The sequence below is a fragment of the Gorilla gorilla genome, chromosome 17 (genome assembly GCF_029281585.2).
Source record: "Gorilla gorilla gorilla isolate KB3781 chromosome 17, NHGRI_mGorGor1-v2.1_pri, whole genome shotgun sequence".
Classification (NCBI taxonomy): Eukaryota; Metazoa; Chordata; class Mammalia; order Primates; family Hominidae; genus Gorilla; species Gorilla gorilla.
The window spans coordinates 91,311,725-91,324,252 of record NC_073241.2 but is presented as its reverse complement, the minus strand read 5'-3'; the positions used below and the strand labels follow the sequence as shown (position 1 = coordinate 91,324,252).

The 12,528-nt window shown below is 39.2% G+C and overlaps 1 protein-coding gene across 3 annotated transcripts in view; it reads left to right on the top strand.

The window, feature by feature from the left end:
• PIGN (phosphatidylinositol glycan anchor biosynthesis class N) overlaps positions 1–12,528 on the top strand; it is a 291,867-nt gene that overhangs the window by 190,995 nt on the left and 88,344 nt on the right. Inside the window, exon 31 of one of the 3 annotated variants that reach the window (XM_055368738.2) lies at positions 3,284–4,723. The exons of the other annotated variants lie outside the window; for them this stretch is intronic. The gene's annotated coding sequence lies outside the window, so the exon portion shown is untranslated. Of the gene's footprint in view, positions 1–3,283; positions 4,724–12,528 lie in introns of those variants that run through there. 3 annotated transcript variants of the gene reach the window in all.

The window sequence follows — 12,528 nt, the reverse complement described above, 5'->3', positions numbered from 1 at the left end:
GCAAGGTGACAGTGTTTCTGGTAGAGATGAAAAAACCTACATACTCTGAGAGTCATGTTTGTGAGCTGGATGTGGTGGTAAATGAAATAATAAACTATCAGATCATTGGGGAGCTCCGATTTTGTTCTGTTTAGACTATATATTAATCTACCAGGAGGGCAGCAATATTGATATTTCTACATTAACACCTTTTTTCTTACTAAACCAATTACTTCCAACATGTTAACAGTTCATCACCTCAAACTAGTTTATTTTCCAATCAGTTGAAGACAGAAAATCCATAAGCAGTTTATCAGTGTGTGATGCTGTTTACATTTCAGTGCAGCCATCAATTTGGTTTTTCATCATTCTTGGTACACCCAGCCCAATCTCTTCACAGATTAATGTATTTATCTAAAAACAAGCAGCAACTTGTGCTTATGTATGTAGCCTAGAAGCCAGCCAGAGCTGACATCCAAAGAACTTTGGGTGTGGTTGGTTGTTCCCAAAGATAAAGGCCAATATCAGGAATTGTTTTGAATTGACATAGTCCTTTACCAAAAGCACACAAACTCTATGCCTACAGTGGAACTGTGAGTGATAACCCAAAATGACTATTGTAATGTGGATTTTAATTCCATCGTGTCCACTTAGTAGTGTATATCTTAGACAAGTTTCTTAAGTTCTCCAAGTTTTCCCATCTCCTCTCCCCCGCTTTTTGTTTAGTAAAGTTGTAATAATTATATCTACTCTGCCCTTCTCATCTAGTTGTTCAAATTAAATGAGAAAATACTTGTGAATATACTTTGTCAACTCTAGATCAATATTTATGTATAGGATACCGTCATTGCCATACAGGGTAGAATGGCATCATTGACCCCAATTCTTTGCTCCTTCCTGTAACTATACGCCCTTTGCCATGTGACTTTGCAAGTCCTCCTCTGAAGAGGCAGGACGTATTTCCCTGCTTCTTGACTTGAGTTTGGTTATGTTACTTGCTTCAGCCAATAGAATGTGGCAAAAGTGACAGTGCACAGCTCTGAGCCTAGCCTCAGTCTTATGAAGACTGGTATGTTTCTGCTTGCTCTTCTACGCTCTGCCAATTACCATGAGAATATGTCCAGGCCAGATCTCTGTTCCCAGGAAGAGGAAAGGCATGTGGAGCAGAATGACTTCAGCCTAGATGCCCTAGCTTAGCCCCACCTAGACCAGCAGCCTCCCAGCTGGCCTGTATATATATATATGTGGTTGAGTCCAGCCAAGATCAGCAGAGGGCCCAGTTGAACCATGTGAAGTAAATAAATGTGAATTGTTGTATGGCACTGAGGTTTTGTTGTTGTTGGTTACATAGCGCTATTGTAGTAATAGTTAATCAAATCATCCCCAAACCTCCACCCATCCAGCCAATCAAACATCCATTGGTCCACTAAGCCCATGGTGTTTTCCAGGGACAAAAAGAAGAGATTTCAGTTTTGAATTGACTTTTCCTTCTCTCTTTTTGCTCCTGTATGCTCTTCCCTGCTTGCCCCAATTTTTTAAAATAAATTGTTCAAGAGTTGCAAATAGGGAATATTCTGTATAGCACTTCAAGTTATCCGAATAAACAGCACAAGAGAAAACTAACAAATTTTTTAAATGTTTACTTCTGATATGTAGATGAGGAGTCTGTTAGGACTCCATGCTTTCTTTTTTATAGTCCAATTTATAGATGGGACTTGTCTATAAGTGAATGCAAAAGACAGAAACAAATTAAGGGCCTTAATGTCACCGAGTTTTGAAAGTCTTTTGGGGCAGTTCTAAGCTAATAATTCAACATAACACACATATTGAATATACACCACATGTAAGGCATAGTATAAAGTCCTGAGGAAACAGAAATAAATGAGGCTCTCAAAGATGTAGTAAGGGAAATGAAATGCAAACTACTCATCATGTTGCTTCTCATCAATTCTGTAACATTTTTTGCACTTTTTTACATTTTAAATTCAAGATGATATGCTGTAGTTTAGTTGGTAGTTAGTGTTTCCTCTTTCTTTGTTGTATATAAAATAACGATACAGATTATAATTGATAGCATCTTAGAGCCAACAAAACAGGAAAGCAGATTGCTATGAGAACAGCATATATACCATAATATAGGATCAAAAAGCAAGGAGAGATTACTTCTTCTTGATAATATAGGGGAAGACTTCATGGAGGAAGAATTTATTTGAGATGCCAAAAAACATAAAGAATTTTAATTTAAAAATTGAGGCTAGAATAAAGACCACAGTAGATCAATTTGTTCCTAAACTTTCTATCACCAAGGGGCAATTTTTAAATTACCTATTCCCTCCTCCACCCCATGTTGTTGTTTAAAAGATTTCTTATTATAAGTAAATTTGCATTTATCAAGAGGTACTTCACTTTTCAATTTGATAGAAAAACCCATGCATTACTGTTAATCAGAGTTTCTAATCAGATGAGATAATCAGTATTTCACAGTGAGTTAGCATTTTTGGCCAAAAGTCAAGAAACTTCATATTTTAGTTAGTCTATGAGATTATTATTCTAGGTGACTGTTTAATTCCTATTAGGATTTTTGAAATATTAACAATAATTAATTCTAGATGGGAACCACCATTCTACATGAGAAGTGCATCGTAAGAAAATATGTAGACAGGGGACCTACAAGTTGTGATTATGAATACACTTACCCAGCACTTTCAGCAAATGAGGAAAAATGAGAGAGATGGTAGGAAAGTATGAGGGCCAGCTCATAGAGGGTCTTGAATGTCACACTTAAGAATTTAGACTTTCACCGTAACCATGACTGTAGAATTCATTACTGAATACAGAACTAATAGTATGAATTTGGTAAGCAGGAGAGGAGAAGGAGAACTGCCCTATATAACATAGCTAAAGTAAAAACGGAATGACTAAATTTCCACCAAAAGAACAACAGATGTGCCACAGCTTGCATGCTTATCTATTGTGACGTGGCTGCCAACAAACTAAATTTGGGAGGAACCAGTAAGCTTCACCATTAATTCTATATTTCTATATTTCTACATGAAAGTTCCAGGGAAGATACTGTATTGTGTAATAGCAAGAGGTTGAATTCTGAATTCAGACCACCTGGGTTCATGTTCTGGCTTGTAGCTTTAGGCAAGTAACTGAAGATCTTTGACCTTAACTTTTATCTATAAATGGGAAAAAATATTATCAATATTAGGAGACATTTGTAAGGATGACATGAAATAATTTTTGGAAGTTGTCTTGTACATCGTTAGCAGGATTTAATTACTTAATTCATTTCTTTTAGGTTTGCTTGGAAAGCCAAATGTCAAGAGATTTTGTAGTGGCACAGAAAAATAAATTCAGTCTTTTCTCTTTCCATCATCTCGTAAGATGCCAAACTGACTGGTAATCAAGACCCCAAGGAGAAAACATACGCTCCAGACACCAGCTTCATCTTGGCAGTGGTCTCAGTTGGACTTGAGAGTAAATAGGAGATGACAGCTGAATCTGGTGTGGAGATTCAGGAAGGTGGTTTTCCTGGAGGACATTAACTGGAAGTTTACTGATTGCAAATAATGATCATTGTTGTAAATACATGAGGGTAGGGGAGAGAGGAAGCATTTTGGAGAATAAAGTTCTGAAATTCCTGGACAGGATTGAAATGAGAATTCAGAAGTACTAGAGCTTAGTATCCTGTTAAGGAGATTATGGCTGCCTCATTGCTACTGTTCTGCAAATTTCTTTAGCAATTCCTTTTAATCAGTCACATTTGAAATTGTCACTGCAGAAAATGTCTTCCCAGCGAACATGCTTCAATATATGCTGACTAAAAATAGTGAAACCTTATCTTTGGCATGTACTTTTGGACTGTTCAAAGTGGTTTCACATTTATAATTGCATTTGCTTTTCAGAATGACCTTTAGAGGGAAGTAGAGTATTATTATTCCCTTTTTTAAAATGAGGAATCTGAAACCACAAATTGCATAAGGAACTTACCCAATGTTCATGGTTATTAAATAGAAAAGAAAATTTAGATTTTTCTAGTCACCTCTTTTTTTGGGAGACTATTTTGTTTTCTCATTTTATATTTTCTCTCTCAACAGTTTTGTGTCAGCCCACGCTGTTTCTGGGGTCACAAGAGACAAATATTTACCATTTCTCATCCTGCACATTTTTTGGAGGCTGTTACAGAAAATTGACAACACTCTTCATCCATTTGATCTAAGACTTGCTGAAGGTTGAGACTTGAACTCTTCTGTCTAAAGGAGTTGAGGGTGGAATTATTGAACCCATGGTCAGGACCGGATCCCCCCTTTTTTCCCTACACCTTAAGTCTGTTCACCTTCTAATTGTTGCAGACTAAGATGTCAATTCAGTCCCTTCCTTTTTCTTTTTCAGGGGCTATTGACTATGGTAAAATCCAGTGTCCTTCACAACAAACAACACTTTCTTTCCCTGGTTCAGAGCATTTCACATTCCTTCCATATTACTCAGCCTTCTACAGTCATTTTGAGGCACAGACCTGTATGTGCCTTCTCCCCTCCCCATTTTCCTTCTCATTTTAAACAAGAAATCACCCCTCAGAAACCCTTGGGTGAAGAAAAACAATGTAATGAATAATACGTAGGACATCTTATGACAGTGCCAACAACTTTTTGCAAAGGCCTCAGCGTTCTCATCCTTTTACTGTAGTTTCATTTATGTATTTTAGCATTTTATTAGTAATTAAAGTTGATGATTGGTCAAATCTTCTCTCTAATGTCTCAAAAAGACTGTTTGGGTTGTTTCCACTTTGTAACAAATCATCTCAAAGTTTAGTGGCTTAAAACTACAGCCATGTATTTGCTTGTGATTTTGCAGTGTGAGTGGTTCTAGTCATCTTTGTGTAGTTTCCCATGCAGCTGGAGTGGCCTGGGGGCTTGAATGGGACAGGAACATTGAAGATAGCATTTGAACTAGATTAGATAATGTCTCCCCAAAGTTTATGTTTATGCAGAACCTCAGAATGTGACCTCAGAGGTTTAATTTTCCAAATAAAACTCCTTTTATTTGGAAAGAGGGTCTTTGCAGATGTAATGAGTTAAGACGAGGTCATGCTGGATTAGAGTGGCCATGTGTCTAGCTTCCTAGCAGGAATGGCTGGAGGATCTGAAGCCTGAGTTTTCAGACTTCTAGAATCTCTCTCCATGTGATCTCTCTACCAGGCTACCTGGACCTCTTGATATAAAGGCTCGAGGTTCCGAGAGAGTGAAACCTGAAGCTTCCAGGCCCCTTATGGGTTCAGCTCAGAGCTATCACTAGGTTACTCCTCCCATATTCTGTTAGTTAAGGCAAATTACAGGGCCAGCTCCAATCAGGAGGAGGAAATCGAGTCCACCTATTGATGGAGGCACAAAAGGCATCCACAGGGTCAAGAGGAATTGTTGGTGTTCATCTTTGGAGTCAGCCTCCAACAAGGACCATGGAGACCTGAGTTTGAAAGGGCATTTTACTGCCTTATAGAGCCTCTCAGTGTGAGTCACCATATAGACTTCTTTCTCTGACAATCTTCTGGACTTCCAAGTCATGTCTTTGAGTGTCAGCCAGCCCACTCCTTCATGCCAGCCCTGCCAGCTGGCCACGTGGTGGTCCAGAAGGCAGCCCATGCTGAGCTTCCAGCATCTAGGATTTGGCATGGGAGTACGTGCAGTTGCCCATTGGGAAGATAATGTGGCATTCCTTGTGGAAACAATTATTGTTCCTGTGAGGTCAGTGCTGACCACAGTATATACAGTTCTCCAAATTCAGGTTAGCAGGATGATGGTGCCTTTCTGAGAAAGATTACAAAGGTAACTGTTGACACAATCAAGGCAATGCACATGAACAAGTGAAATGAGGGAAGAAGTAGAAGTAGCTATAATAATACAAATTAGTAGCTGAGACTGGACTCAAGAGATTTAGAAGTCACAGGAACTGAACTTGAGTTGATTTGATTCTAAATCTTTGCTTTTCCCCTGCACAGTATTTTTTGAAGCACTGAAATATTTGTGGAAGAACTTGGAAGATGGGTAAAAAAGGAAGATATAACTTAAGGTTATTGAGGAAATGAAGTAATATTGCAGGGTAATACAATAGTTTGTCTTGCTCAGGTCATTTGATTTTCTTTCCTTAAAAATGTTTTCATACATTAATAATATTTATTGTACATTTCAGAATTGCCAAGGGAGTAAATTTCAAATGTTCTCACTATAAAAAATGTTACATATTTGAGGTGATAGATACATTAACAAGCTTGATTTAATTATTCCACATTGTATTCATTAATCATAATATCACTTTTTACTCATTTTGTGCATACATACAATTATAAATTATCAATTTATAATAAAAATCAAAATTAAAATATTTTTATGTAACATGTGATAAATACAAAATAATACGTATTATATATAAAATTATGACATATATAGTAATATATATTCCTGTGAACCCGCTACCTAAGAGCTGGAATATTGACCATATCATTGCATCAACCTTCTTGCCTTTTCTATCTCTGTCTGGAAGATTTCTATCTGATCTTTTCTAACCACGATTCTGAACTTGGTGTTTGGCATTTTGTTGCTTATTTGACAACTAGATCTTCAGATCTGAATCGAAAGGGAAAACCTAGCTTGACTCCTAGCTAATGCTAAAGGGATTTTCTGGTTAATTGTTAGCATATTAATGCACCTGCTTTTTTGTATATTCTATAAAAGTATTACACTTGTGTGATGAGCAGCCTCTAGAAGCCACACTGACTTCTTGAGTGCTGCTGGGTTTGTGTGACAATGTCTCATTGTTTGTTTGTTTGATTTTTTGAGACAGGGTCTCGCTCTGTTGCCCAGGCTGAAGCACAGTGGCAAGTTCACAACTCACCACAGCCTCGACCTCCTGGGCTCAAGTGATCCTCTTATCTCAGCCTCCCTGGTCACTGGGACCACAGGTGTGTGCCACCACACCCAGCTCATTTTTTTTTTTTTTTTTTTTTTAAAGTTACTGTAGAGACAGAGTCTAGGTTGCCCAGGCTGGTCTTAAACTCCTGGGCTCAAGCAATTCTCCTGCCTCAGCCTCCCAAAGTGCTGGGATTACAGGTGTGAGCCACTGACTGTGCCTGGCCAATGCCTTATAGTTAATCATAGCTAATATGGTGGTTTTCTTCTTATGATCTTATATAGGCACTATGAACCCAAAGGACTTAAAAAACCCTTTCCTCTTCTCCCATTCTTAATTTGCACCTCTTTAACTTTTTTTGCTTGAGTGTCTGGGTCAGCTGTACTGAGACCAAAATCTGTGGTTTCTGGAAGTCTGGAGAGACTAAGTCCTTTTGAGCAGAAAATGTGGCAATTGCGGAGTTGTTCCATAATTGTTTCTACTTTGTATAATCTGTTTCCCAGGGACATAGCAGAAGTATGGAGAAGCATTTTCAGGGTTATGTGAAATTTCAAAGGTGAGGATTCCACCTGGGGAATATTTGCTGTTGAATTACTTCAGCGGCATATAGATTACACAAATTATGTAATGATTACTTTCATCACAGAAAACCCATTTTTCCTGCCTGGAGAATGTTTAATTTCATTTCCCTTTTACCATAGTAAAATTACACACACATGGATTTTGTTGTGGTTATGCAGAAGATTTCACAATAAAGTGTGAAAGTCCTTCCACTCCACATCCAGGCCAATTTCCTAGAGTCGAACACTTTTAACAGTTCTCATTTTTAGTTATTCTGGTGGCTCCTTGAATGTGTTTAAATAATATACTACTTCTTGATGTATCAGTAATATTGCTTATTTACTTATGTCTGTCTCGTGTTGATGTTATTTTAGTTTTTCTAATGGCTAGAAGTACACCTTAGGAAGTGAATATGACTTTGATTGATGATTGCTTCTCAACTTTCTGACCTCTGGATATTGACATGCCCAGGGACTCAGTTCTCAGGCCTTTTCTTTTTAATTCTATACTTTCTGCATAGGTGGCCTCCTACAGTTCCACAGCTTTAAATATGACCTGTAGATTGATGCCTGCCAAGTTAATATTGCCAGCCTGTCTCTCCCCTGTATTTCAGACTCGATTATCTTATTATCTACCTGCCATCTCCAACTGTATATATAATAAACATCTCAAACTTAACATATCCTAACCTGAGATCTTGACGTTGTGGAAAACTGGCTCTTCCCTCAGTCTGCTTCATCTCAGATGATGGAAAATCCATCCTTACTGTTACTTAGGCCAAAAGTCTTGTCATTATCCTTGACTATCGGGAAGCAAGGCCTTTTGGGTCTACCTTTATACCCAGCATTTGACTTCTTTTCTTTTCTTACCTCTACCCATGGGTCCCAGCCACCATCATCTCTCCCTCCGATCATTGCAAGGGCCTCCTAAATAGCTTTTTGCTTCAGTTGCCTTCAGTTATCACCTTAATTACTTTCAATATCTTCTCAATGCAGCAGCCAGAATGACCTGTTAACATCTGAGTTATATCAAGTCCTTCCTCTTCCCAGATACTTCTAGTGGTTCATTTCTAGTTATATCAAGTCCTTCCTCTTCCCAGATACTTCCCAGATACTTCTAGTGGTTCATCTTTCTTAAAATAATAGCCAAAATCTTTATTATGCCCTGCAAGGCCCTACATGACCTGGTTTCTTGTTGCCTCTCTGCAGGAGTTTAGATAATTCTACAGTTAGAGGAAGCCAGGCCATATAAGTCCAGTCTCACTCTGACACCAAATTGCAAATTTGGAAACTTTCCAAAACCACCCCCAGTTTGGATAATTCACTAGAAGGACTCACGAAACTCACTGAAAACTGATACATTCAGAGTTACAGTTTATTACAGGAAAGGATACAGATTAAAATCAGCCAAAGGAAGAGAACACAGGGCAGAAATCCTGGAGGGTCCCAAACACAGAGCTTCGTGTTGTCCTCTCCTAATAAAGTCTGGACAGCCTTATCCTCCCGATATGTGACAATATGCACAAAGTATTGCCAGCAGGGATGCTCACATTAGCCTTGGTGTTCAGTGTGTTTATTGGGTCTCCACCACATAGGCACAGTTGACTGCCCATGTGGCTGATCTGGTTCCAGCCCTTCAGGAGGTCAAGCTAATACCACATGACCCAAAGCATCCCCATCGCCCAACCACATTGTTCCTTGGCCCAAGACCATAGACAAAGAAAGACACTACTATCAGGCATGACATTCCAAAGGCTTAGGGATGACTTCTCAGAAGTCAAAGGCAAAGGCCAGGTCTCTTTTTTGGGCAGGGTTAGATTCTTTACTAGATATTCTCTGTCTTAGTCCCTTTTCTGTTGCTTATAACAAAATACCTGAAACTAGGTAATTTATAAAGGAAAAGGATTTATTTGTTATAGTTATGGAAGCTGAGAAGTCCAGGGTTGAGGGGTGTATCAGGTGAGAGCCTTCTTGCAGGTGGAGACTCTTTGCAAAGTCCTGAGGCCACACAAAGCATCAGATGATGCAGAGGCTGAGCACGCTAGCTCACGTGTCTCTTCCCCTTCTTATAGAAACACCAATCCCATTCCTGTGGCAACCCATTAATCCATTAACCCACTATTCCATGAATGGATTCCGTTCACAAGGTCAGAGCCCTCGTGATTCAATTACCACTTAAAGGCCTCACTTCTCAATACTGCCACGTTAGGAATTAAGCTTCAACATTAGTTTTGGAGGGGGACAATCATGTAAATCATGGCACTCTCTGACCTTAGAAATTATCCCTCTCTCCCACTGAGAAACAGGCCTGCTCCTCAAACACACCAGGTTTACTCCTGCCTTAAGTCACTGGCACTTCTTGTTCCCACTGCCTGGAATACATTTTCTCCAGATGTGCACATGCCTCACTTCCTCCAGTCTTCAGGGTCCTCTCGGTGAGATAGAGATGGGATTTAAATGTAGACTGCCTAGCACCACAGCCCCCACTCTATTTAATGTACTATATAACCTGCAAGTCAAGATTTGTAACACTGCATTTTGTTCTAAAATTATATTGTAATCTTTCATGGGTGAATTCTTAAAGTTTGGACATCAATAATCTTTTTTTCTTTTCTTTTGAGACAGGTTTCACTCTGTCACCCAGGCTGGAGCATAGTGATGCAATGACCTCCCAGGCTTAAGCCCCCTGAGTACCTGGGCCTATAAGCCTTTGCCACCACGCCCAGCTAATTTTTGTACTTTGGGTAGAGATGAAGTCTTGCCATATTGCCCAGGCTGGTCTTAAACTCCTGGGCTCAAGCAATCTGCCCATCTCAACCTCCCAAAGTGCTGGAATTATAGGCAGGAGCCACACTGTGCCTGGTCAATAATCTGTTTTTACACTGTGTGCAAGGATAATCATCCTTTATTGCAGATGCAAAGTCATGACTCTTTTTGCCAATCATAGAAGACTGTTCCTAGCCAATGCTTCCCTTTGTATGCTCTTGGTTGATGCCCAGTTCACCTTCTTGTGGTCCTGGGGTCTGGTGAGGCTCTTCACTAGTCAGAGCTGTCTTTCCTTCACCACAGTGTCCAGTGAGGGTCCCTCTCCCATTCTCTTTGCTCCTATGGATTTGCTCCCATGTGACTGGGATCTCTAATGTAGTGGGAAGTGGTGTAGAAAGGGTCAGAGTGAGGGATGGTGAGCAAATATCAGTGCTCAGTCCCCCATCTGGAACTAGATGCCCCCCAAAATTTTTTTTTGAAATTTTATTTTAAAATTAGAATCTGGAACAACAACAACAAAATATTAAGGGAATAAACTAACACTTATTGAGTGGCTTAGAGTGTGCCAGACACTATATTATAAGCACTTCCCAGATATCAGCTAGTTGAGTCCTCTTAGAGCCCCATCAGATATAAATGCATCATATATGAATACATTGATTTCTAATTTATAGATGATGAAACCAAGGCTTATAGACAAGTTAGGAAACTCACAGAAGGTCACAGTCTAAAATGCTAAAAGTCTAGCAAAGTAACAAGAGGAGGATTTTAGATGCTTGGAACATTTCCTTTGCACCACTCATATCACACATGGATCTTTCACTGCTTTCTCACAAGAGTGACTTGGGACAGAAGACAGAAATAAATATAGTTTTTGGACATTTAAAGCACATGGACTCCTTGAGGCGAGGCCTTGGATTTTGCTTAGAGCCTTCTGGATTATCCATCAGCTCATGGGCAAGCAGTAGATTTGCATCTCTCAGTGTTGCAACCCCAAACAGAGAATATATATATATCCTTGCATTTACTATCTTAAAGACATATTTTTTATTTTTGAGGGGTAGAAAAAAGTAAATGATGACAGTACCATTTCACCATTTAAAAAGTAATACAAATTGGTAGGTGTATTAGTCCGTTCTCACGCTGCTATGAAGAGATACCCAAGACTGGGTAATTTATAAAGGAAAGAGGTTTACTTGACTCATAGTTCCGCAGGGCTGGGGAGGCCTCAGGAAACTTACAATCATGTTGGAAAGGGAGGTCCTTCTTCACCAGGTCAGCACTCCCCAGTTGCTGCCACCAACTGGTGGCAGCAAAGAGAAGTGTAGAGTAAAGTTGGGGAAGGCCCCTTATAAAACCATCAGATCACATAAGAACTCACTCACTATCACAAGAACGCCATGGAGGTAACCACCCCCATGATTCAATTATCTCCCATAGGATCCTTCCCACGACACGTGGGGATTATGGGAGCTACAATTCAAGATGAGACTTGGGTGGGGACACAGCCAAAATGTATCAGTATGGTACACCCATGTACTTTCAAACCTAAATATTTTCTGAAATAATTGTATTAAATGATTAATTTATGGGTCTCTGAAATAAGTCTGGGGATAACTACTGATATGGGCATGGTTTAGAGTTCACTGGGTTAGACTGTTGTTCAAACTGTTGTCATAAAATAGATTTAAAATGTTTTAAAATCCCTAAAAATAAGGCCAGGCTCTGTCATTCCTAATAACATTCTAAAAGTTCCTGAAGGTCACTGTGATGAACGTGGGTGCATGAGGAAATATTTCCTCAAATGCCTGACTCTTTCCATCATGACCGGGAAGAATGGGAAAGGTTTTGTCTAAAACACATCTGGAACTGTAGGAACAAAAACTGGTGGATTTTAGAAAGCCCTTCAGCCAACTGCAGAATTATATTTTGTAGCAATTACATTAAAGTAGCTTCCAATCCATGTGTTATGGGGAAAATGAATTGCCAGTGTGCTGTCTTCAGAAATTCAAATTAAGCCCTTTTGCAAAGGGAAAAGAAGTTACATAAATGCTAAGGTTGACTACTTCCCAGTAAGCTCTATTCCCAAGTAGGCAAGTGTATTGGAATTACTTTAGGAAGGCTGGTTGTCAGCTTTTCCTTGTTTTTCTTCTAAGTGAACTCCTAATATAAAAATGTTCCTGATTTAGACCTTGGCAGTCCCCAGTTTACAGACGGATTGAGTTCTGCAAATTGAATTCTAATCTAGCTGTTTGGACATAAGAATGTATTTTCCCAATGAAACAGTGTTGTAAATGATGGCTAGAGTCCCAGA